At 41.3% G+C, this 27,057-nt stretch overlaps 1 protein-coding gene and 1 long non-coding RNA gene across 14 annotated transcripts in view; both read left to right on the top strand.

Moving 5' to 3' along the window:
* Nucleotides 1-27,057, top strand: part of BCL11A (BCL11 transcription factor A) — a 104,053-nt gene that overhangs the window by 12,134 nt on the left and 64,862 nt on the right. The gene's annotated exons all lie outside the window — the stretch shown is intronic.
* Nucleotides 14,973-25,171, top strand: LOC100995046 (uncharacterized). The gene is made up of 3 exons (XR_609265.5): nucleotides 14,973-16,282; nucleotides 16,788-16,877; nucleotides 18,389-25,171. It is a non-coding gene; the product is annotated as an uncharacterized LOC100995046 (long non-coding RNA).

Here is a 27,057-nt window from a genome sequence, read left to right on the forward strand (position 1 = left end):
ATAATAGCAGAGCCTAGAGAAGCCAAAACCAAAAGCAAATTTAAAATATATTTTATAGCGCTAATAATCAATCATTTAACTGAGACGAAAAGCTCTCTAAGATGTCTAAGATATTCAGTGGGCGCACAACAAGTGCTGTGACCCAGGTGAGGTAAACCTTTCGTGCATGAATAATTACAAAGTCTTGATTTCTTTCATTGTGTTTAATCACCTGTTCCCACCCTGGAACTGGCTGAACATAAATAGTGTGGTCACATCTCAAAGTGAGATGTCAGTAACTAGAATCACGACTTCTCATAATTCACAGTAATGAATTAAGAGTTTCCTATGGTGAAGTTAACATTCTACCATTGCACATAAATTCCGATGCTCTGGCCCTCAGGTGCCCCTGAAGCGAAGTTCTGGAAGACGGCTGTGTGTGTACCCCCAGCCCATTTCTCTAAAGCACGTCTGCACAATTCCAAGTCTGCTTTTCTTTTTATGATGAGGAAGGAAACAATAACAGTAATCATTCAGTAGATATTTGAATTGTGTCACAAAAAGAAAGGAGAAGCAATGCCTTGTATTAAGGAAAGAGATATATTGATGAATCTCTAGAAGAATATGTTTGGCAACCACATAAAAGGTAGTCATTTAAGCGTGCTGGGTAGGAAAGGCTTTATTAAAGTGATGTAAGTTGGATTTGAGTTCACTGTGAGCCTGTACCATTTTATAGGCAGGAAGCAAGAATAAAACAGTGACAGATCTTCTTCCTAAGATAAATAAAGCTTAGAATTCGGGACTTTCAGATAGGAGAATAAGGCAGAGTTCTTTAAATCTTGAGTAAAATGGTATGCATTTTCACTGTACTCAGGCCTCTCCAAGCTGAGTTTTTTTTTTTTGTTTGTTTGTTTGTTTTTTTTTTTTTTTTAGACAGAGTTTTGCTCTTGTTGCCCAGGCTGGAGTGCAGTGGCATGATTTTGGCTCACTGCAACCTCTGCCTCCTAGGTTCAAGCGATTCTCCTGCCTCAGCCTCCCAAGTAGCTGGGATTACAGGCGTGTGCCACTACGCCCAGCTAGTTTTTTGTATTTTCAGTAGAGGCAGGGTTTCACCATATTGGCCAGGCTGGTCTTGAACTCCTGACCTCAGGTGATCCACCTGGCTTGGCCTCCCAAAGTGCTGGGATTACAGGCTTGAGCGACCGCACCTGGCCCAAACTGAGTATTTTTTAGAGGATTCTTTTTACCTGGTGAATAGATGGGTATGTGCTCCCCCACTTCATCCACGTACACATATTAGCTGTACACATAGATGTTAATCAGGTTGCTTTTTTCATTTTATTTAAATATTCAAAATATTGTGTGATTGTGATCCATTGAGATCATTGAAGTAGTATTAATTTAGCTGGGAATTAGCAGCTTATGTTGTGTGGGCCCAGTTCATCAATATGTGTGTCAAATATCCACCCTCAGATATCAGCAGCCTTTGACTTGCAGTCAGAGCTTTCAATAGGGGTTTTGTTTTGTTTTGTTTTCTTTTTTTTTAGTCTCATATTTTATGATGGGGGAAATATTCATGGAAGATTACTGAATGTGAAACTGCTGTTCCCTTATAGAAAAGACCCAAACATTATCCCATCATGTCAGATTTGAGGTTTTGGCTTATTGCACATAGGAATCTTTAAATTAGGTTTGGGCTGTCATAAAGTTAGCTTTTTGAGAGACTAGAGAAAAAATATGACAAGTCCTATAAAATGTAGTAAAGTCTGCTCCTGTTGATATATAACATTTTTTCTCTTTAAAATCATGAACATAGACATTTATATCAGGGTATTTAAAATTATTTGCCTAGACAGTATAGCTGGTATTTAGATAATGATATATCAGACAGATACTCTAAAGAAGGGAGAAATAGTAATTCAAAATGGAAATACATTAGCATGCTCTTAAAAGTAAATAAAATACAATATGCTTTTCAGAATTTAGAAAATGAACTTACCTTTTCTTTTTGTATCCATTCTGATTCTCTCCTAGCTCAGACTGAACTGGAGGATGTATTTGTGTACCTTATGGTGTAATTGTAAATGAGACTATAAATTATAGTATGCTATTATGACTACTTATTTTTCTTTTCTCTTTATTTATGTGATTCTGAATAAAAACGACTGACCTCTGAAGTGAATTTTCAGCATGGCAGTTAAAACAAAAAAACACCACTACTACAAAAACAATATACTGGTGAACATTTTACTTACCTTCAAAATCCAGAGAGTAGAGAATATTGTTTCCTAATAAGTACCTAGGATTTTCATAGGGAGCCTATGTTTGTGAGGCCACTATCCAAAGACTAATGTTCATGAAACTGGGAGTCCTATATACAAGCTGTATTTGTAAATAAGACAGAGAAAGGTTGTGAACTGGCAGCTTGGATGTTTTGTCAAAGTACAATGTCAGAGAAACTCTTTCTAAGACAAATTGTAAATAGAACTGTCACAGTGATTGCATGATTGAGCCGCAGAAGTGTCCTACAATTGTTGGCATTGTCAGGACTTTTGAAAGCTTAATTAAACACAGTGGCCCGCATGGCTGCTAAACTTACTAAGGAAAGCCAAAAGGAAAAAAAAAAAATATCTAAAATGTAGAAGATCCTAAAGATCCCAAACTTCTTCAGACATTACCCTTGTGGTGACACAGAAAAGATGCATTGTGCATTTTCCTAGTCATCTTTTATAAATAATGTTTTGAGAATAGGTCCACGTGATATGAAGATCATCCTGTGTGTGATGTGGAGATTGTGTTAGTTTTTCTGTCTCCTGCTGTTACAGACAGTTAATGTAAAAATGGCCTTTTATTGGAAACACAAATATGTATTCACTTCAAGAACAGGAGCAGAGGGGGACAAAGTTTCCCTCCCGTTCTCTGTGTTTATTCTGTGAAAGCTTAAAAAAACAAAAACAAAAACAAAATAACCACACACACACACACACACACACACACACAAAACCAGTGCTGTAATTTCTTAAATCACCCCATTCCTTGTTGTGTTGCAAGTTGTGCCTTTACTATAAAGGATCTGAAATATGTTTTGCACACCTTTCTCTTAGTGAATGTGACATATAATTGTGGAGCTGCACATGGGCTGGAAAATGCAACTGGGTGTAGAAACGTGCAGGCAGGGTCAGGACAGGCAACCTTCAGCTCAGGGAGGAGGCGAGTTGGATGCATATTAATGGCACCTTTTAGAGTCCTGGAAAATCATTAATTTCACACTGCAGCTTCCATGTAGTTTGGCTAATGTGGGAGTACTAAATTGGGGTACATAAAAAACATGCAAATCCTAGGGAAACATTTTTTAGATTTTTGTGATTTCTCAATGAAAGTGTTTAATAAAGGAGAATAGGTGAATGGTGGCTTTGCATGCTGGTCAGTAAGAAAGGAAACAAATTTTGGCTTTCCTTTGGGGGGAAATATTAAATTTAACCGAAGTAGAAAGCACAGCTAGGGAGATGCACCAAGATTGCGTCACTGGATGTTAATTTAATCTACTTTGGTTGGTCTGTTCACACCCTTTATTGCACAAAGAAGTCATTTGACAAAATTTACCCCAAGCCCAAGTCTGTTTTTACATACAGTAGTACCAGCTTTGTGCAATAAAAAGCACTTAGCATCAAGCTGGACCCAGCCTGGCACCTTGCCACTTTTTTAGCATGAGATTTAATCACCAAGCATCTTTAGTACCTTTCTGCTTGTTCAGATTTCATTTGGGTCATGGCTATGTCAGCAGTGTTGTTATTTCAAGGATTAAAAAAAAAGATTCTAACTTAGAGCCCACTTCTAACATTATTTCAAATCAAGCAGGTTTTTATGTTATGTGTCAATTTGGATGACATTAATGAAGTTCGTAAAATATGTTCAGACTATATAATTTAATGGATAATGACTACTATTTTTATTTGTAATACAAATAGGAAATTGACTGTTGTCTCCCTCCCTCCTTGGTTCTTTTCTCCTACCTAGGTAAATGGGCATCCTTAAACAGCTTCTCCCCTTTACGACCAGGGTATAGAGCACTGGCCAATATCAGTAAATTTACCTTTGTAATTTGCCACGTAGATTTTACAACATGACCTAATTAATTTGAGCACGAACCATATTATTGCTACTGGAGTCATTTTCTGTCACAAACTTAATTTCCAGGAAATGTAACCTGACAAATAAGAATTCTTTAGCTCTCTACATGTGCTCCTAGAGACCAAAGGCAGATTTAAAATAATAATAATTTTAAAAGTGCCAGCATTATTAAAGCCAGTATACTTGATGCCAAACTCAATTTGAAGCCAGTAAACATCAGACTGTATTTCTAATCAGTTTTAAAATGTAACGTATTCCATATTGGGTTCATTGGAATTTGTCTCCCTGCTTTTTACTGGCCAGCTGCACTCCCTATGCATTTTTAAAACATTTCAGCAAAGGCTTTTGCTGTTCTTAGCAGGGTTAGTAACTTGGGGTCTATTTCTGAGCTCATTCGTCATTCTGCAATGGCATTGAGTTAGGTTGGCAAGGGAAGGATTTGAGGCATGGGGGGTGGTGAGGTCACTTCTGATCCCAGCAGGGAATAGGTGAGCTTCATTTGCCTTTACAATAGGCGCACAGTTACTGCACCTTGGAGGAGCTCTCAGGTGCCGCTCAGATGGGCGCATGTAAATGCCCTGTCAGATGCGGAGCTGGAATATTAATGTTTCTTCCACCACCGCACCATAATAAAGCTGTACACAGCAAGCTTAATATGCAGCTAGTCTGGGGAATTGTATAAACTTAGATAGCCCAGTGTGAAAGACAGCAATGGAAAAATGCTCGATATGCCACAGTTTCCATTCTTGTTCTCCTTTGATCTATAGCGAAATGAAAACATCATCCTTTTCTTCTCTTGGAGTTGTCTCCCCAACTCTGCCACCTCCCAATTCACCACCAGAATTTTTTTGCATGTGCTGGTATGGAGAAATGCAACATAATTTGTTTCATATGGTTAATTACAGGCGTTTGAATATTTAAAATTTTAAATAGCCACAGTTCCAGCTTTTCCCGTTAAAAGTATGTGATTTGAACAAAGGGAGTACAGTGTAAATATTTGTGGTGATTTGCAACACCCCTCTTTCCCCATTAAACACACACACACACACACACACACACACACAGAGAGAGAGAGAGAGAGAGAGAGAGAGAGAGAAAGAGAGACATTCAGTTTAAATCTAGTACTGATCTAAAGGACTTCTGTACCTTCATTTGTACTTTTTTTAAAAAACAACTTTCAACTGGAATTCCATTAAAATATTTCACCATTATATTTTTGAGTTCACATTGCTTGAGGTTTTAAAGAAGATTTTTATAATGTGTTCCTTTAACAGAATCAACAGCTGTCAGAAGCAGTTGTGGTAGATCCACAAAACGTATAAAGAAAAATACACGTTTCCTGAAACAAAACACTTGGAAAAATAAGCTGCTAAGAACTGGCGAATTAGAAGTTTGCAGACAGGGAACTGAAGTGTCATCTCTTGGTTCACCCTGGAGACTGATGTGAGCGGATCTGATGCAATGCTGCTGGAAGATTTACCTGCACAGGTTGCTCCTCTAAGGCAACGCGCAGTGCACGATTGACGTATGCACCAGAGCTAGGCTGGGCCTCAGCTCGCTCCATCTTTTGCCCTTTTTGATCTCTTTAGATAGATAAAATACCAAGTTCTCAGAGTGCTAAACAACAAATTATATATACCTAAAGGTGAGATGGTCAGGTTTAAACTTCCTGTAAAAGAGGCGAGAAGGCGCCTTGCACACCCTTTTCCAGATAGGGCTGACAGCATGTTATTCAGAACTGAATCGGTCTCTGCCAGGGAATTCCCAGTGGGAACCTGGAGCAGGTATGTTGATGAAGGGGATACCTGGGGACCTTTGGTCACTCACAATGAGTTTTTGTTTGTATTCTCACTGTTGTTAGCATTGCCAATGAACAATTGCACCTACAATTTGATTTTAGTTTTAGATAGAGGCGAATCCACTGATTAAAAACTCCCGTTAAAATGAAGAATGGAATTATTGTGAAACCTGCAAGGGTGCCTTCAAAAAGAAAACCAGTGCTGTTGTATACCTACCTTGCCTTTCTATTTGCTTTTTGAACTTTCTAAAAAACACAAGGAAGCTTTTTGCTAAGCATCAGGGCATTTAAATTTATATTCATCAGTTGTTCATTTTCTTAATATGTAATGATGCATAAAAAGGCTGCAAGGAAATCACATCTGTTAATTTTTAGGGAAATAAAGTGTAGCTTGGATTCTTATGTTGGAGCACAAAGCACTATGTGCCAAGTCTGTTCCTGTACATTTTAAATATAGAGTTTTAATATTTGGCCAATCCCTGCACCTCCTCAAACAAAAACAAACCTCAAAAAACTAAGAGAACCAAACCTGAAGTATTCTCCTTCACCAACTCAAGGTATACCATGATTTTATGATTTATTTACATTTAGGGGGGAACCCCTCAGTGAACCATTTACTCCCCATTTTAACTCCCCTGCCCTGATCCTTTCAGTTTCCAGTTAAAACAATGCATTAACCAATGTTAAATCTTAAATCTCATGAGTTTCTCTCTCCTACTCCATCACACCCTAATATTTAAAAAAAAATTATTCCTTTACATTTAAAACTGAACATTGGCTACTGAAGAATGATTTAAAGGCTGAAAAAAATTTTAATAATAAATCGTAACCTTCTCATGTTATGTTTTTGTTATGTTAAGGAGAAAAAATCAATAAGGAAAAATTTAATTCTGATAAAGATACTCTTGGATCTTTGAAAACAACTGCTGTCCTTTTAACTAAAACATTTGAGCAGCTTCAAAGACTATGTATTTCTTCTGATCTTGGAGCTGTGTGACTGGTAGCAAGAAAGAAAAAAAATCTTATTCTACATACAAGTGGATTGCTTAACAAGTCAGCACAGACACGTACTTGTTTGTACAATAGAGATAAAAATTCCTGTATAAAAATAATTCAGCTGCTGACAGCAGGCATTGTTGTTGGACCTGTCTTTTGTGCTTGTCCCAGCTCTGGGTCCCCCTCCCCTCCTATCTGCTTGGGGCAGCCTGCTGCCTGCACACTGCTGACCAGAAGTTAATTGCTATATATTAAGTATATAGGTATTGTATTTAAAGAGGAATATCTCAAGGCTTCCTATATGCATTCCACTTTACTTTCTGATGTGATTGCGGTGTTGCCAGCAGGGGGGTGGCAGGCAAACGCTCTAATAGGGAAAATCACTTGAAGGCAGTTAGGGGAAATTTGGCCTTCAAGTCCCATTTGCTCTGTAGTGTAGCATTGGTTTCTAAACTTTTGTTTTTAATCTAATTCTGATTTGCCCTGTCACATCCCATATCAACCCTCATTGAACTCTACTCATGTAGAGTAACATTAGTGTCAAACGGAATTGGTCAGGACTGTGGACCTGTGGCTCATACAGATGGTTGTGGATGTGGGTTCCATGCAGCTCTGCATCCTATCCTTTCTAATAAATGTTAAAATGTGGCACATTTCTGAGCAGGGCCCAAGGATAAGAGAGTTAAGAAATCAGGGGGTAGTACCTGAGATTTTTCTCCCTTCTCTTTCCGATTTCCTTGATAATATCCACATTTTCGGTAAGATCAACTCTAGGAGAAAGTCTGAGGCTGGGGGAGAGAGGGGGAGAAGGGTGTGGAGAGAGGTTCTTGGAATATTCTTCGATAGCAGTTCAAATGAAATCCCCACAGCAGAGAGCTTTTGGGTCTAGCAGTGGAGCGGTAAGCTGGGACACGTGGCCTTTCGAAGCTGTTATTCTCAGTCTGACTTGCACACCAGCTGAGATAGGACTTAACATATACTTTCTTGCTTTCACCTGGGTTGGAGAGGTTGGGGTTGGGAGGAAGAGGAGTTCATTGGGAATTCTGTCACTAGAATTTTTTAAATGTCAGGAGGTTAGCAAGGTGTGAGTTAGCATTCAAGCAAAGGATTCTTCTCCAGACTAGTAATTGGAAAGCCTGCAAATCCAGGTTCCCACGATACTCTCTAATAACTGGGGTGGGATGGTGGTGGTGGGTGGACACCACAACTTTCTGAATGTCAGCTGATGTCTGCATGACCCGTTCACCATGGATTAAATGCGGCTGGTGCTGAATGGAGGAAATCAGAAAGGCAAATCTCAAGCAACAGGATTTGCACTCCTCAGAAGTAAACCAGACCTTGCTCCTCTCCCTCCTGTGCCTCTCCTTTCTTGCTGGTTTCCCTTTGGAAGCAGAAACTTCTAAAATTAATGCCACTCCAAGCCAATGAAAAAGCTGTTTTTATACCACAGTGGATGTTTACACAGGAGAGACAACTTGAGGGGGAAAAGGCTTTTTGGAAGGGTGGAGGGACTCGAGTTAATCTGTTCTGTTGGAGGACTATGCAGTATTGCCTATGAGCGACTCTGGGCTGTTTTTGATAAATTACCATGTTTAGAGATAGGTTTGGCTCTTAAGGGCTTAGTTTTATGAACAAAGTCCGTGACGATGTTTGCAGCCTCTGTTTGTCTCTTAGCCCCTTTGGCTTGACTAGAAGCTCTATGTTTAGTTTAAGCTCAGTCTGGAAGATATAACAATTTTGCATTAAAAAAATGAGGAAATCATAGGAAGAAAAACCCTTTGCTTTTTGGATGAATCTTACTGATAATTTGCTAAAGCTCATTTGAATTTTAAGCACTTCTTTAATCTTCAAAGGCTAAATTGCTTTATGAATATGCATGGTGTGGGCAGACTTCAGTTCATTACCTAGTTGTAAATTCTAATGACCATTAGGTCCTTCCAGTAATTGCGAATTGTTTTGCATTTTTGATTGGCCTATTAACATGTACATTCGGTGCACATCAGGCTGGCCTGTCAGCCTGCTGAAGGAGAAAAAAAAGGTGAAAATTGTTTATAGCACCAAGATTCTTAGATTTTCAATCTTGCAAAATTGATGATGTAAAAAAATTAAAGCAGTGTTTTTTCTTCTCAAGATTGAAAGTTCACCAAGAGATTTGACATATTTAATTTACATGATGACTTTGCACTCCTTCATTAATGTAATTTGCATATGAAGCTGTTGTTAATCACTTTTGATCATGTTTTGTGTATTAGCTGCCTCAGTGGCTCTCCTCCTCAGATGCCCCAGTAGAAAGGAGCAAAATGATGCATCTTCTTGCCAAGTTTCCTTTAGTGAATTGAGGAATTAGAAGTCTAACCTTGAGTAATTACATATGTTTTATCCGTTTTCTTTTAACGTTAAGTACAGTTTGTGAACGTGTTGGCTGGAAATCGTTCTCATTTGGGGAGAAGACTGTAAAATTTAAGTATATGATTGAGGCACTTCCAGATACATAGAGAAATATGTATTGCCTGTTTCTGTTCCCCACGAACATTGCAGGGCAGTTTTATTGTTAGCAGTTTGATGGCAGGAAGCCTTGGCTATTCTAGTGTATTAAGACATCAGGTTCCTCCTTTGGAAGAGGGAAGGCTACAGAACTACAAACCTTTCTAACAATGCTTTAGGTTTCTTCTTTAGATAGATGGCTGGCACCTAAAGGACTTGGGCCTGGGTTTGGCTGACTCTTTTATCTTTTAGATCAAGTAAGTTTTCTCATTCAGCTGCTGCTCTGAGCTACAATGTGTCCTCCCCTCATCACCAAAGTATATCCTGGTCTCCAGGCTCCCTGGGCTCCCAGTGTCTCCCTCAAGGTACACGAGTGCCCTGGTGGTGAAAACAAGGTGCTAACTAACGGTTTCCGATTTTTGAGAGCCTGTGATTTTGGTGTTTGCCTTTGCTGTTGAATAACCTGTGCTGTATTATTGATGTTCATCTTTGGTTTATGAGTTTATCACTGGTTAACAAGCAGAATCAGAACACTGTAACTGATATTCTGATTAAAACGAATGTTTAATGAAAGAAAATAAATTGTGATGGAAAATGAACAGTGTGTAAGAAACATAACTATAATTTTAACCTCCGAGGGACCTAGCACTGCCCTACCGTGACTTCCATCCATACCATGCTAAAAGCATGCTTCAGTTTAAAGTTGTTAATATTCAGCTGGGAAACAGTATCCAGAACACAAATAAATTATTAAGTGCATGAACTTTTTAGGCAGTAAGATGAACTGATGGGGTCCATCTGTGAGATCCAGGGGCTTTTTATTTGTGTGTGTCGAGCGATTCTGCCCTCTCCGACTTCACAGCCTTTGGTCTCCGGCCAACTGCATGCATAATTGATTCCACACGCACTATCATTTTCTTGATGTAATTGCTTTACTAAGATATGATGAAATCTAATGGATAATTTGCTATTTGAAAATGGTCAAAAAAAATCTTCATACTTTATGTGGGGCTGAGTGGGCAGTGGAGAAAGGGGTATTCAGCTGACCTGGTATTTAAGAAAACAAAACAAGCAACACTAACTTATGCATGCTGCTTCAGTCGCGTTGGCTGTGGATAGGAAGGTCTTTGTGACATATGGAAGCCAGTGTATAAATCTCTCTCCTTCTATCTTGCATCACCCCCTTCATTCCTTCTCTCCTCTCTCTCTCCTCTCTCTCTCCCCCAAACTTTACAAGAAAGGGATCCTAACAAGGTAAAAAGTAAACAATTTAGTCATCACAAGCCTTATTATTCAGTCTATCCAGGAGTTTTGCCATGTCGGTTTATTTAACTTCCAGGAATGTAAACACTGACACAGCCCTAGAAGCAGCAAGAAAGATTACAGTATTAGAGTTAAAAACGTGAGCATGGAGGAGCTGTGCTTTATACTCTGCTATAATAACACTTTACATTGAAACATAATGGTAAGTCAAAAGCGACTGGAAACTTCTGCTTATATGGAGTACAAATTTCATTCTAATAGATTGGCATAATCTAGTGTACCCAGGGTAGATTGTTATATAATGGAGAAACTGTATAAATGTCAAGTACACAAATAATTCTACAGGAAGTAAATGAAAAGTATTAGAATTTCTTAAGTCACCATTAAATTTTGTTGGTGGGACAATCTCATTAGCTCCTTCAAAATCATGTGGCTTTGCATAAGTCTTTTGAAAATGTATTTTCAGGGAATTTACAGATGGTGAAACATTGTTTTAATCCAAACCAGTTAATGCTTTAAATCTACCTTTAAAAAAATTGTACTGTTTTTCGAAGTACTTAAAGGGAGTGGAGGGGTAGAAAGCATATAAGTGAATCCATCTCACTGTGGCAAACTGTTTTTCAAGTAAAGTCATAATAATGAACAACACATGATCTGAAATTTGATCAGCAAACATATACTTATGCCAAGGAATTTTCTTTTTTTCTTTCCTTTTTTTTCTTTTTCGCCATTCACATACCAAGGTTCTGTAAATCAGTAAACCAGGCAGAGAGTAACTATTGTAAGGGGGAAACCAAATCATAATACCCAGAGTGGCCCAGAAGCTGTCTTTCTGAAGAAACATTAACGCCACCACCACCAAAAAAAGAAAAACAAAAAAACAAAAAACAAAGCAAAACAAAACAAAACCTTTTTACAAAACTGGAAATGACAGAATAGTTTTAAAAGGAAAAAAAAAACCCAAAAACCAAAAAGCAACAACCACCTTCTGACGCTCAAAACTTCAAACTATTAATAGACCACCAGTGAGATAGACTGTCTTTGTGCCTTGAAATGCAAAATGAGGGAAATAATTAGCAGAGGAACAAAATTCTCAAAATTTGAAGAACTTCTGTGATTACTGGGGGTACAGTGAAAAGAAAATGCAAATTTCTTCCTGATCTTAATTAGATTCGATTGTGCGGTGGGTGTGTTGGATTTGGGGGGAGGGGCAGAGGCAGGGAGTGCTGGGGTGAGGCGTGAGGCTGAGTGTTGTGGAGACAGGTTAGCAGGGGCCCGGCGGTGTGGCAGGAACAAAGGCAGCTTCCAACGCTGGTGCAGGATTCCGAGCCTTAACCCAGATGCTCATGGTGCCCTAGTCTTGAGTCCTTCATTTAGGTGGGCTTATTTCCCACTGGGTCTGGGGGATTTCATTTGTCCTTTGAGGGGCAGGGTGGACACTGACAGAACAGCTGCGGCCGGCAGAGAGGGTGGTTAGGAAGAGGGAAGCAGCCTGTGGGTAACTTCCCGACCACATGGGAAGGCTGAATAAGACGTTATGGACCTTGCCTTGGGTACTGGGGTCAGCGTCTCCTGGTGGTGTCTGCACAGGGCCCCCCAATGCCAGGGCACTGCCAAAACACGCTCTTGAGTTTAATGGTAGTGGTTGGTCTGAGTCCTGCCAAAGTGTATGGAGCAAGTTTCATTGGCTGGACTTTCCCCTTGCATGAAATAATAAAAGCCCTGGCCAAGGCTTATGAATCTATTTTTGTTTCATTAATATTATTTATTATGTATTTTATTAATATTTTTTGGAGGGACCTTGCTCTCATTTGACCATTTGTAGTTATAATTAATGCATTCCGTACTGGTTGTAAAAAGTGTACTTGCATTTAATTGCAAGTCAGGGTAAATTAATGGATATGATTTAAAACAAAACTCACTTAAAATATTCTTGCAGAACGCAAAGGAGGGGGCAGTCCCAGTATTTAATTTATTTTCTGGTTTAGTGTCAGTGTGAGAGGGTCGAAAAGATTCTGTGGGTCCAACGGGATTTGTGTCTGTGTGTGCAGGACCGTCGGGCAACACAGAGGGAGGAGAAAAACCTGGACCGGAGTAGGGTAGCCAGGAGCTCTTTTTTTTTTTCCTCTAATTTCTGAGGTTGCCAGGAGGGGCTTAAGCAAAGTGGTCAAGTCCATCTGCTCCGGAGAAGGTGGTAAAGAAAAGAAGTTAGTGGCAAGAGGGAAGGAGCACAAAGGGAAAATTGTACATTGGGAGCGTTACTCTCCCTGGCCATGGTGTAGCCAGACTGGTTTAGCAGACAGAATGATAGATTGTTTTGTCAGGGGTCCCAGGGTGCGCCCTGAACTTGAAGCACTTTGTTTATCTTGAATAGAAAGGGAAAAGCGCAGACATAATCGATGTCTAGTTTTTAGGAGCTCGAAAGAGGTAGGAGAACAGAGAAGACTCGGGAGGGGTAGTGGGAGGTGGGGGAGGTGCAGGCCCTGGTTGTGGTTGTCCATTAACAGATGAACTTGGCCGAGGGCCAGGCTTTAGATGAGAGCGTGTCAGGGCCCCAGTGCAGCCAAGCCTTTTCAGTGTTTTTTTTTCCTTTTTCTTTCTTTCTTTTTAAAATACCTGCTGACTGTACATCAAATGCTCCCTGGTCTTTTGGCTAAAGGCAAAAAAATAAAAAATAAAAAAAATAAAGAGACGCACAGCTCAATTTTTTCCCTCCTCTGAACCAGTTGAGGCCAGTCTTTTGGCTACATATGCGGGTTCTATCATCTTTCCTGGCTTGCCGTTGGGAAAAAAAGAGTTGTGATAACGCCAGTAACCCGAGGGCCAGATGGGAAGGGTTTGGTTGTGTTCAGGCGACCAGGTGTGAGAGCTCGTGGTGCAGTGGGGTGGGGCGTGGCCGGCGTGCCTGCATGTGCAGGTAAGAAATCAGTGGAAACTCTTTTTTTTTTTTTTTAAATGGCTGAAGTTTAACTTGTTGGAAGGGCCTGTGAATTAAGCTGTCGGTGGCTGAGAACGATAATATGCAAGGAAGGCTCAAGGAAGGCTCAAGAAAGGCCAGGAGTGGGGAAAAGGTGCTCTTGTTAGAGGCGCAGCCTTTCCTGGGCAGGACCCAGGACCGATGGCAAACCCATGTGTTTGGGCTTGTTTTGTTCTCGATTTTCTTATCTTCTTGGCCTCTTCCTGTGTTTTTTAGTTTATTGTGACATTATGCATTCATATATGAATGTTGGCAAGCAAGAGTCATCATCCCAATAACTTCCTGACATTTTTAGCTCTTTTAATGTGCAGTCTTTGCCCTCCTGCCACAAGTGGCGAAGTAATTGAATTTCCCTGTTACTAACTGGCAGGAGGCATGTTCTAGTTCCCACCAGAGGAGCTGCTGGGGCTAAAGCTGGGTTCATAGAATCCCACCTAGGGGACACCAGGGCTTTCAAGTGGTTTGGGGACCTGTCTGAAATGATATTCACACAATAAAAAATATTTTTCCCATCACAGACTTGAAAAGGCACCATTGTGCACATCTATATAAAATGTGATAAAATCACATTTACTTCCCCTGGCTGAGGCCTCATAAGGGAGGCAGGATTTCCTTCTCCTTTTCCAGTAGCAAATAAAAACTGGGAAAATTTGGGGGCCTCTGGGTTTATCCCATGGATACCTGCCCCACCTCCCGCCCGCCAACTCAGCCAAGCCCTTAGAGGCAGTCTTCTCTCCCACCTAGATGTCTTTGTAACCTGAGGTGGTAAGAAAGGGAGGAGGGACAGAAAGAGGGGAAATATGCCCTTGACATATGATGTATCTTCTTTCTTTTCTTCTTCTCTTTGATTACACGAAATAAAATGGTTTAGGCTGAGGGTAAAGAAGTAATACCATTTCTAGTTGTGCAACCTTGGGCAGATTTCATTCCCTAAGCCTCTGCTTCCTCAATCTGTAAAGTGGGGGGAATCACGGGGCTTGCCTCATAGGGCCTTTGAGCATCCTATGAGAGCATGTGGGGGCGCTGGGCTCAGTGCTGGGCACATGGTAAAACATGTCACAAAAGCTCATTACTATTACGGTTATGACTCATGGCTTGGAACTGTGTGCTCCTGGGGTCTCAAAGTAGTTCCCCCCATTATGGGGTGAGCAGGTTGGGATGAGAGAAGAGCAGGGCAGGTGGGGGTCTAAAGAGCTCAGGGTCTCATTATGTTTCTGGTGGCAGCTCCCTCAGTGGGTGGGAGTCCCCTCTCCCCATAGACGTGTGTTGCCTTACGAGAGGCTTGTGCCTGCCTGGGTGTGTGACACAGTTACTCTGGGTTCAGATTTCTATGTTACTGCTAGCTGGTTGGGAGAGTCTGAGGGAATCATTTCACCTCTCTGTGAAATGGAGATAACTCAAGGTCCCTTACCTTATAGAGTCCATGTGAGAAGTAAATGAGGGAAAGCACAGACATTACTTGCTCCGGGGGCTGCACCTCCAGAATTGCTGTTGTCATTACCATGTGTCTGACACACTGATATTCCATCCCACAACAACCTCAGAAAGGAAACACTCCCATTAGCCTCATTTGTTAGAGGAGGAAATTGGGGTTCATCAAGGGTTAAATGACTTCCCTGAGGGTCCACAGTTGTTCAATCCTTTGGCCTGCGGCCGCCACCCTCTGCTACCTCTTCAGTACGTGTGCAGCTTTCTTCAGCGGTGCCAGGCAACAACTGGGCAGGAAGCTCTGGTGCTGGACAGTTGTCCCTCCCATGGGTTCTGTGGTCAAGTTTTTCAATCTTCTGGGAAAGAGAAGAATGTTCCCCTCCAGTTCTGGGCATATTGAAGGAGCACGGAGCTGTTGGGAAAAGTTGCAATGTAAGGAATCCTGCTTTGCAAGTAGTCATTTCCCCATCTGTCCAGAATGAGCCTGAAATCGAGTGAGGGTCCTGAGAAAGAGAGGGAGGAGGTTTTACTGTTTGTGTGTGGCTTGGTCAGGAGACTGCAGTGGGCTGAATGAGAAACCAAGCTCGGACTTTTAAGAAGTGGTGAGGCTTGGCCTGCAGCAGTTCTGTGTGTTGTCTCTGTGGCATTTACTTCTCGGATCGTACCTTCAAAGGTGGGGGAGAATCAGAATTATACAGGGAGGGAGAGACTGAGTGTGAGTGAGTGTGCGTGGCAGTGGTGCTTCTTAGGACGATGGGTTCTGGGGGGTCATAATCTGCTTCAAGGAGGTTTTCATTTCTGGCTGAACAAGGCTGTGGTAAGGCAAGTCCGGAAGGCATGCTGGAAACTTGAGGGAAGTTTTGAATGGAAACTGCAGTCAACAGCTCCATATGATCCGCATGTGGCTTCCCCAGAGGCAAGTTTTCAGCTGCGTGGTGGCCTCTCCCAGTCACTCCACAGGCTGCCCTGACACTATTAATATTTGCTGAAGCAAGACCTGAGGTTCGTTGCAGATGGATTACACAATGTATTCCAAAACCAAATGTTACTGTTTTCCTGTATTCTCCATCCTTTCAAATTGGCCAGGCTAACATAGACCTCCACTGATAGAATTTCAGAATCATTTGGTAGTTGAGAAGCGCCTACTTCATGCGGAGGCCCCGTGGGAGGAGTGGAAGAGTTGGCCTCAGCACTGGCGAGTATCGGATGGGAGCTCTGCTCACTTGGTAAGTCCTTCTGCTAGAACCAAGGGAGGCTGTTCAGATCCATCACAAAGAAGTTGTCGGTCACATCCAGGTTGTCTTCTGAGTTTGAGGTGGGATGGAGGTGGCTGCTGAGAATCCGTGTGGGTCAAGAGCTCCAAAGCTTCACTTTTACTTCGCACTCTGTCCCGGGGCATGGACGTCCTCAATGGAGGTCATGCAAGCCCTTCCCCCTCACCCCTTCTCTTGGCCCTCTTCATTGTCTCTACGTACCCTTGGGTCAAGAGTGTAGTGGTTCTCCCTTGTCACCCTGGAAGAGAAGCTCTTAGTTTTATTTGCTGGGTCTCCTAGACTGAAATGATAAAGCTGAAATGATAAAAGGCGTATCATGGCTTTAGAACCCTTCTTATTTCCCTCGCTCGCACCCCCTAGTTTTCCTTCTCTTCCCTTGAAAATCAGTGAAAATCAGGCCACGTCTCTGATGATGGCCTTTTGTTTCTTTTTCTTTTTCTGTTTCTGCCTTCGTTAGGTAAGCACAAATTTGATGTCCCAAGAGGCAGGCCGGTGACCCTTCAGGCCAAGTGCCTGGATGTGGCAAAGCTACAATAAATATCGAATGGTGAGAGCAATGGAAATTTAACAAAGCCATAACCGGGGAGACCTCAGAGGGGCAGTGGACTGGTTAAGAGGCTGTTGGATGAGCCGGGTAGTATTTCTACTTCAACCTGATTGAAATGTCGACTAAAAATCAATGCTGTTGACTAGTGATAATTTACAACATTCCTGGTGCTAAGTAGTTCCCCGCTTAAGAATGCGTTGGCTGGGCAGAGATTAGCGCAGGGAGTTGTGTGTGTCACAATGAATCAGACGCATTATAGGTCAGCCCTTTATTTGTTTCATCATGACTTTTACACAGTTGTCATGTAATTTATGGCTGCTTTCACGTTGTCAAACATTTTCATTGCATCTTCTTCTTTAACACACTCCTGACATAGACACATTGCACTTGAAGGCTTGGTATTGTTTCATAATCCGAGAGCAGGCCTATAAACCATCAAATTACACTATCTTTGGGCTAATCTAAATGCGCTGCAGATTAAAATCAGAGCTCATTTGTCCCTGATGCAAATTATTAAGTTCTAATTATAAATATCCATTTAATTACTCAATACATTTTTATTTTGCGGACCCTTTTGAGCACTGCTGTCTGCGATGCAGAGGGGGTGGGGGGAGATGCATAGGAGACAATCTGCAGTAATTAATGTACACTTCCCAAATGGTAAAGGATAAACATATGCTGCTTTGTTTGTCTTATTTATTGATTGATTAGATGTATAGAGACTTTGGCATGGGCACAATCTGAAGTTGAAATCCTTTTAAAGATGAAAACTGTTTAAAAATCTTTTGGGGAAGAAAGAGCAAAATATAGCCAACCAATAGCTTTCTGCTAGAACACATCATCCCAAAATATGGGATTCTGAATTTGATCAAATCACCAGTTTCTGAATTTGATCAAATCTAGATTTTGCAGAAGTTCAGGGTGAGAGAAACCATGCCTGTTTTATATCTAGAAAGTGAAATCATTGTTATAGAAAAAACCTACTGTGGTTAGAAAAAAACCACATTCTTTTTTCCCAGCCCTGCTGCCATCCTCTACCAGAAAATAACAGTATCTGCCTGTAGTATGAAGACCTTCCAATTGAGAGCATTATGATAAACTATTTTTGATTACCAAACACGAATGAAGGAAGAAGATAACATAAAAATTAGTAAAGGCCTTCCAAGTAGACATTTACCCTTCTGTGAAAGCCGTGGAGAAATTACCAAGACTGGTTTGCGGGGAGGGCATTTAAGGTCTTTTGGGCATTACAGATTTTCCAGAACCAAACTTTGACTTTTAGTGTTAACAGAGAGACACTGATCTGAAAACCAGGACACCTGGGTTCTGACCCTTATTGTATCATGCTGTGAGATTTTGGGCTCCCTTCACCTGTTAGCATTTGTTTCCTTGTCTTGTAAAGTCGGTAAAATAGATAGTTTGGACTGGGTGGGTCTCTAAGTCCCCATGATGTTCTAGCATAGTATGAACGCCACTGACCAGTTTTCTCCCTGCTATTTTTTGGAATCTAGTTGCTGAATGGGGCTCACCTGCAAAGACAGCAGAATATTATTTTCTTGATTTGCCTCAAAGATGGAAGCTATGGCGGAGATTAAGGCTTGGATTCGTGATTCCCCAACAGAAAGCTTAAAGGCATCTTTCAAATTGCTGGAAGCAAAATTGAAGTGCAGTATAATGGAATGGTGATAATTCACAGAAGTTTCCAGCCTTACAAGATTTCTCCATCTTTTAATTGTTGCAAGCTGTTTTTTTTTTGAAAAACTCCAAAGAATGTAATGTGTATTTTCTCCAAGTTTGCTTTTTTGGGCAAATGTAACTACATCAAAATAGAAGTACGTTTTTGAAAAAGAAATAGTTGAATTCAAACAACCAGGTATTTTAAATTCAATTAACTGACTGAATTCAGTGATATTTTCCTCCTTCCTCCTCCCAAAAGCTGGTTTCTCTGTATGGACATAGCCTACATATGCTGAGTCCCTGGAGTTAGGAATTTTTGCTTGTTAAAGGCATCCGATGCAACATGTTTAGAAGAACTCTCCCTCTGTTAGTGTTGAAGACAGCATAAATTGAGGGAAAATGTTCTTTTTTTATTCATCATGTAGGTAAAAGCATATGGCCTGTTCTGGGACATGCGATCTTTGCAATCCATTTTTTAAACTTGGTGTTTACCATTGGCTTTTAGCACGGATGTTTCTGTTTTCCACACTGTCCAGCAAATACCATTTATATGTGGCATTGAATGAGATATGAAATGATGTTTTCAGAAGCATGCTGAAAAAGGGCATTCAAAGTTATCCTTTGGATAATGATCTAAAACTTTCTTTTATTATCCCATGTGCTCAGAGTAAGGGGCAAATGAATCAGTTGTGAAATATGTGTTCCTTGTAGGACACAGGCACTCTTGAGATCTATAGCTTCAATAAAAAGGTAATTTATTTAAATTACTGCCTCTTTAATTTATAATGTTTTGGGGATTTTTAATAGGCATGCTCTGTAAGGGCACTGGTAATCAGCTGTATCTGATTTTGCATGCTCTTCTATCTCTGGTAAAAAAATAAAATCTTAAAAAACAAGAAAAAAGAAAAAAAACAAAAACAAAAACAAGAAAAAAGAAAATAAACAAAAACAAAAACAAGGAACATAAAGTTTAGCCCTAACCCAACCCAAAAGCAAATAACAGGCCGAATGAATGGCAGCCCCCCAGAGGCTCTACTTTCCCCTTCCATTATTACCTGAAATAAAAGCATGATAACATTCATGCCAGAGATAGGGGACAAAATAATGTATTCAGACATGAAGTTTAGGATTTCATAGCCCAATGTTCTCTCTTCTCCCCCACCTCTTATTGTGTTGTGCAAACGTATCAGCCGTTGTATTGTTAATGTATGATAGGAAGCTGCCGCTAGGACAGTCTTGGCTCACTAATGCGGTCAGCTGTGTCACAATGTGATATATAGATTATATTTACCATGGCATATTTTGTTTGCGAAATGGGAGCGGATGATAAATGAAGATACCCTCCAGTTTCACACTAGTTCCTGTGGTCCCGAGTCTCTCAAACAATAAAACACCCCGATAATGGAGAGGTATTTATGGGAACATAATTGACTTCAAAGTTTTAGATCTCTGGCTGAAGTTTAAGATGGGATAGTCCATTACATTAATGTCTGTGCTTAAAGCTCCTATTTGGCTTAAATAAATTATTTAGGGTTTACTACTTAAACCTTGGTCAATTCTTGAACGTTTGGGCTAGTTAAGTAATTTTCCAGTGACTTTCTGTGCCTTGGTGATTCATGTACTTGATTGAGCTCCTGTGTGCGCGTATGATTTCTAAATTTATTTCTCAAGTTTTGCCTGGCAATGAATGATTTTGCTTACTGGAGTCTTGTGTGGTACACCTATAAAAGGCTTATTAACTCTTTTTGAAAAAAAAAAAATCCCCAAACACATCAACACTGTCATCATAAGATAAAGCATATATACATATGCATCTATATACACACATACATATGTACATACTACATATATACATACGTATACACATGTATGAATATATGTATAGTTGTGTCCCTGTGTGTGTGTAGAAAGGGAGAGAGAGAGAATAGGAAATTCTTTAGAATTCACCATGATTCCATCAAATCAATATAGAAGTTTTTGAAAGCTGTCCATGTAGAAACCACTTTTCATCAAAATCTGACTTAAGCAAATTATCTCCATACTATTTATCTGAAAGTCTGTTGTTCACATAGCGCTGGATTGAGGATCATAGTGGCAAATTTAGGAGCAACAGTCCCAAGCAGGAATCCTGGATGGCAGGCTGTCCTTTGTGCCTCCCCTGAGTTGAGAAGACTGGTGTTTATTCTTTCTCTAGGTTGCAACACGTGTTGCCTTGAAATCTCCCTTCTTTACGGTTCTGCCATGAGTGTATTTTCTGTGACCTGCCTCTGCATCTGGTTAAATGGACTTCAGTAATCTGTACACAGTTACTTCTTACTTATTTTATATCCTGAAAGATATTAAGTCCAACAAGCTTTTACCCACAGAGTCTACAGAGAAAACGGCCAGGCAATTTTTGTTTCAATCTCTGTGTCTCTCTGGAGCACTAGTTCCAGAGGCTGATCAATAGGTTTTATTGTAGACCTCACTGTCTCTAAAAGCATTGTGACCTTATCCTGTCTAAAAATAGTATTTGCTCTTGCCTGCAGAACCTTGACCTGTGAAAACCCATTTGGAACATAACTGACATATGTAGTCAGCTGTATATCCAAGACATGCTCTGTGAATGAATTCTGTGCAGAACCGTCCAGGAGAACACTTTCTTCCAAGACAAATAAATTCCAGTTCTGAACACTGGGAGTGCACCTGCTTGTCGGATGTGGTGATGGGCCACATGGTGGGGAGTGAGGGAGACTCAGGGCCTGTGGGGCAGTCGATGTGGGAGGACTGTCACAGAGACTCTCAGAGGGTGCATTCAGCCCTGAATAGGGCAAAGGACTGCAAGGGGCAGGAGCTTGGGCTGACATGCAAGGTGGCTTTACACAAGGCCCTTTTTAGAGAGTGTGATTCTCTGAAGCTTTTCTTGGCAGCTTCAGTCTTGAACCTCACTGGAATGGATCCTCCAAAACATGACCCAGATGGAAAGAAGTATTTCTGAGTTTAAAATAACTCCCCTATTTGATAATACGGGACTATATTTGTGACTTTATTATTTTTAGGTGTGATAATGGTTTTGCGGTTGTATTTAAAAGAAAAAAAAGAGTTCCTATGTTTAAAAAATACATACAGAGGTGTTTACTGATGAAATGATATGACGTCTGGGATCAACTTAAATAATAAAATGGGCTAGGGAGGCGATAGGGTTACAGAAGACAAGAATGACTGTGAGCTGTGGTGGTTGGAGCTGGAAGATGTGGACTTGGGGACTGATTTATAACATTCTCTCTACTTTTGTAGTATTTGAGATTTTTCCAGAAAATAAAGGTATTGCCTGACTGGTGGAGAGCAGTATGGCCTTGTTTAGTCGGTGTTGTTTCTTCACCAAGGGTTTGGCTCAGAGGTAGCAAGGGGACAAGTGTCCTATGGGCAAGAAAGTACCTGTGAGCTCAAGTCTTGTATCTGGAAAGTTCATTGTGAAGGGGTCATTTCAGGGTCTGTACTGTGCACTGTCCCCCATTCTCCTGGAAGAACAGAGATCCCTTGTCTTTTTCAGTGCATGAGGCAGAGTCAGATGTGGCGTTTGCTTGAGTTTCAGCACAGGTGCCTCTGTGCCTCGTGGTGGGGGTCAGGAAGAAGCAGCTGGGACGTGCTCACTTGGCTGGTAGTGTTATGAAGACAAGGCTTTGGGACCTTTCTTTGGCCATTTGAGCCCTGGCTATTAGAGAAAGATGATTTGCCTGAGAGGAGATTGACCACACTCTCAGAAAGAAGGGGACAAAGAACACGTCAAGGGTTAAGCAGCCTTCCCTTTAAGGGAGGACTGGGGCACAAGATGGAAGATGAAAGGGAGCAGAGTGGCAAATGCAGAGCTGGAAAGGGGCATTTTGTTCTTCTAGATAGCAAAAGCCAGGACTGTCGCTGTGTGACTTGAAAGCTAGGTCACTGGTGGGCTTCGTGCAGCCCGTCACACGGGAGCCATGGTGGGCCTCGTCTTTGCCGTATCTGCTGCCTGGAAGCTGAGACTGGCCTAACCACATCACACCATTCCCAGACCCAGGCCCAGGCCCAGGTCCCTCTGGTTTTACAAAATGTCCGCTCTCTCTCGCTTCACACAGAGGCTATTATTAGCAAGTGTCACTCAGTTATCTGAGAGTGGCGCTTTTAGCTGCCATCTAAGTGCCTGATACTTGGGTTTACAGCAGATTAAATTAAATTTTAGGCTGGTTTGGCTTCACTGGCAGTAGACAATGGAAGGCAGCTGTTGTAGAAATGTAATCTGGCACCCTCAAGGATTTGTGTGAGAGTGTGTGTGTGTGTGTGTGTGTGTGTGTGTGTGTGTGCTGACCACTAGGCTACACTTCCTTTTCCTTTCCTCTCCATTTCATCCCTTTCCAAAAAGTGTTTAGACAAATAGTTTCCCAGACTTGGTTTTATCATGCTGGGTTGACAAAGGTTGTGTACAGAGCTGGAATAGTTTTTTCTTCTTTCTACTGTTGGCACATCAATATCTTTTTTTCTGCAAAGAAGGGGCTAAGCTTGCACGAAAACACCGGTGGGAACCCACTGGAGAAGGGCATGGGTGGTTTTTGGTTCGGTTGGTGGCTGATCTGATGGGTGGTATAGGCAGAATGTCTGGCTGCCCCTTCAGATTCCTGTAGATTCCGTAGGCGACCAACATGGGGTGGGGGTGGGGGACCGTCTGCTCTTTTTGATGCAAATATCTTCGCTCTCCTTGGTGCTTCTGTGGTTGTGCCTATGAATTTAGGACCTTATGCCTCATAGTGTTGAGTCAGAGCAAAGCAGTTTACATCAAAGGCCACTTACTTAATTTTCCTCAGAAAACTCTGTGAGGATAATTTCTCCTTCTTATAAACGGAAGGCGAATGTGTACGCAAATGTGTACATTATCCCACCGAAGGGTGATGCTCTTTACTTTTATAATCTAGATTTTAAAAAATTTGGTGGCACTTGATTTCAGGTCCTCAGACTCCAGAATTTATACTCACTGATTAGTAATGCATTATGCAAATAATTCAGTTTACATATCCAAATACTGTTTTGCATCATTCACACCTCATGTCTTGAAAAAAAAAGTGAAATGTTTCCTCAAAATAAACAAAACCTGCAGAAGAGTTTATTGTAAGGGTGAAAATTAAAGAGGAACCCATTTGCCTGGGAACTTTTGAGGAAAATTTTAATACTCCTGCATAAATAATTTTGCAATTATTTTTGATTCCTACCTAATCAATATACCTTGCCACTCAAGGTATATTCTATTATCTTTGGCTTTCTGAATTTTTCAATTTTCAGAAAAAGAAGCCATAATACTATATCATACACACATTTGTGCATAAATACACAGGCATAAATGAAAATTTAGGCCGAATTATTTGAAGAGGATACAATAATTGCTTGCCAGTGACATGATTCTCCTGCCAGAGAGAGGGGAGAATAACTAGGTGCAAACTTTTAACACTCCAAGTCTAGAGAGAATTATCAAAGCATAGCCATGAATTCCTGAGTTATGGATTGGCAAATGACAATGCCTATGAAAACGATCTCTTTGTCTTCACTGAGTTTTCTTTGTCATTGGAGTAATTTAGGAGAATACAGGATGTGACTGGGAGCCCTTTCTGAATAAGCACAGTCCCATGCCCACGTGAATTCCTAAACCAGTGGCTCCCAGCTGCATGTGTCAGAACAGAACTGGCCTCAGAAATCTACAAGATTCCAGTGGTTCCAGCCTCACTTTCTCCAGTGGTCAACTTACTGCTGTTGCAAAGCACGTCAGATTTCAGGAGCGATTTCTCTTGTAAGGAAAGAAGGAAGGCAGGCAGGCAAGTGAGGACCTTATTTTTTCTCTGCAGCATGAGTGCAGTCACCTTTTTCCTACGATGTTCCACACCCATCTCTCCTTACAGGTTATAGACACATTTTTGGCACTGCATAAAGTAAGCGTTCCAACATGTTTTTAATCTTTAACTTTCACGTCATTAAAAAGCTGATGTACTGACTTTCAGCTGCCTGGAGATAGTTCAGGGCCCAGCACCTGACAGGTGTAATGTTCTGTGTTTTATGTCTCTCAATATGGAGGTTATAGAATCAAAAAGACCGCAAAATGCCTTAAAGGTGTTGATACCCATAGACAGAGCATGCATAGTCCTCAGGTTCCCTTTCTTGCCCCGCTTTCACACCTACTTCTTTTTTTGTAGCACCTGTATTTGAAAGGGGTTCCTGGTATACTTGGGAGAAAAGAAGCTTCTTGGTTTGGTATTACCTACCAGAGACTCCCTGTCTCCTGCTGGTATCAGGATTGAAAAATCCCACTTCTGTCCGTTTTCTCTCAAGAGTTGAGAGATGTGTGCCATCGCTCTTTTAAAGAAAGAACTCTCCTTTTGCTGTGGATTGTAGGGAGCAGATTTGGTGCTTACTGTGGCTTCAGGACCCACCTTGAATGACAGAATGTCAGTAACAAGCAGCCCCAGGAAATACGGCTGGTGGTGAACGACTGCCTCTTGATCTTTGCCCATCGAGCAGCACCATGTGGATGGTGTCCATCCAGCTTGACTTGAACTTGAACAGTAATTGATGAGTCCTTAAAATCCACGCCCGGCCCCCAGGAATGCCTTGGGGCACCCCATCCCACGTTCTGATTCTGGATGGACTTTTAAGTGAACTCTAATGATGAGTAGGCTCTTAAAACTCTTTCTCAACGTTCTCTGCTGGGTTTGTGTGTCACCTCCCATGCCCTCTCTGGTGTGTGGTGATTCTTAGATCTAGAGCAATGCTTCCTGCCTTGTCCCCCCATGCCTTTGCGTGTGGGAAGCTAAAATTCACATGTGCGATGCCCTCCCATGTGCCATTTTTACCTGGTCCCTTCTGCTCACTCTTTATTCATATTTAAATGCAGGTGAGTTGGAATGTCATCTTACAGGCATAATCCTGAATCTGCTCTAACGCAGACATTTTAAAACTAAATTAAATGTTAGTACTAAGTAGTAGCCAAATTCTCTGAGTCTGCTTCATGACAGGCTGTAACACACTGGTATGGAACGGTAGGTCTAATCCTGTGACTCCTTTATCTATGATGTTTTATGTATTATGAGAGCTCAGCAGATGTTGACAGAGGGAATGAGACAAGATGATTTTAGGTCTAGGTTTGATAGATAAAAAACTGGGCCAAATTTTATATTTTCTTTGAAAAGATAGCTAAATCTCAGCAATTATTTTATTTTATTTATTAAGCTTTTTGTAGAGACAGGGTTTTGCTATGTTGCCCAGGCTGGTCTTGAACTCCTAGCTTCAAGCAATCTTCCCTCTGTGGCCTTCCAAATTTCTGAGATTATAGGCATAAGCAAATGCCCCTGGCCTTCAAGTAATTAATTTAAAGTCTTTTAAAAATTTTCTCTCCTCCCCTAAAATTGGGTTTTAGAGTAAGGTTCTTGTTCCTCTAGTCGACAAGAGTTTCTGAGGAATCATAGAAGAAAGCACAGCTCTTTGAGCATAGATAGTTTCCTTCGTGGAAAGGCAAAGTGAATACTTATTGAGCATCTTCTATGTAGACATAGACTTGTGAAGTCATATCATTAACCCTGTCATTTTACAGATGAGAAAGGTTGAGGCTAAGAGGGGAGTGAGTGCCAGAGGCTACTTGCTAGGCAGTGGTAGACTTGGCCCAGAGCCTGGGGCTTCCCACTTTCATTCCTGGCTGACTGTACCAATCGCACACGGCCTCTCCATGGCCAGCAGGAGCCAGAGGTGGCCCGCATGTGCTTTGCAGAGGAACTTGTACCCACGCTTTTATCGGTGATGGCTGGAATGCTTTTCTTAACTGGAGCTTTGTTGAAGAGCCTGGTGCTTTTGTGGCAGTGCTAACCTGGGGAGCCCATGGTAAAACCCAAGCAACAAAACCACCACCCAATCACCTGTGCTGTTGCAGAGAATGGTCCTTTGCCCTTTCTTCTTGCCTTGTTCCTTTCCCTATTTTCTCTGCCCTTTTTCGGGGCTGGTCTTCCTACCACCTTTCCTGCTAGGGCTCCCAAAGTGTGGCCCTTCTGGGGTTTACATGGTGTTTCCAGGGAATAGCTTGGCTTTTTTATTCAGATAACTGGAGATAATGGAGTAGATGGAGTTGGGGTGGTGAAGGAACGTGTACCCTCTCAGGGGCAGATGGCCCTCCAGAATTGGCTAGCCCAACCTCTTCCTCACCACCCTAGTTCTATTTTTAAAGGCACCTCTCAATCGCAGGAAATCCTTCCTTTTGTCTACCTTCGATCCCTTATGCTTCATTTTAAACCCATTTCCTCTTCATTCCAGAGACGACACAGTATCTCATCACCAGCTTTGGTTTGAAATGCTTCATATTTTACATTCTTCATTCCATTCTCCGCCACTTCTTCTTCCTAAATAATCTCTTTCCTGAACCTGAACTCATGCATCTATTATCTTGTAACCCATTTATTGTTTCTATGCCTCTCTTTAGAATCTGCTGGTTTTCCAGCTCTTTTACTCAAACATTAGTCTG

The sequence above is a fragment of the Pan paniscus genome, chromosome 12 (genome assembly GCF_029289425.2).
Source record: "Pan paniscus chromosome 12, NHGRI_mPanPan1-v2.0_pri, whole genome shotgun sequence".
Lineage (NCBI taxonomy): Eukaryota > Metazoa > Chordata > Mammalia > Primates > Hominidae > Pan > Pan paniscus.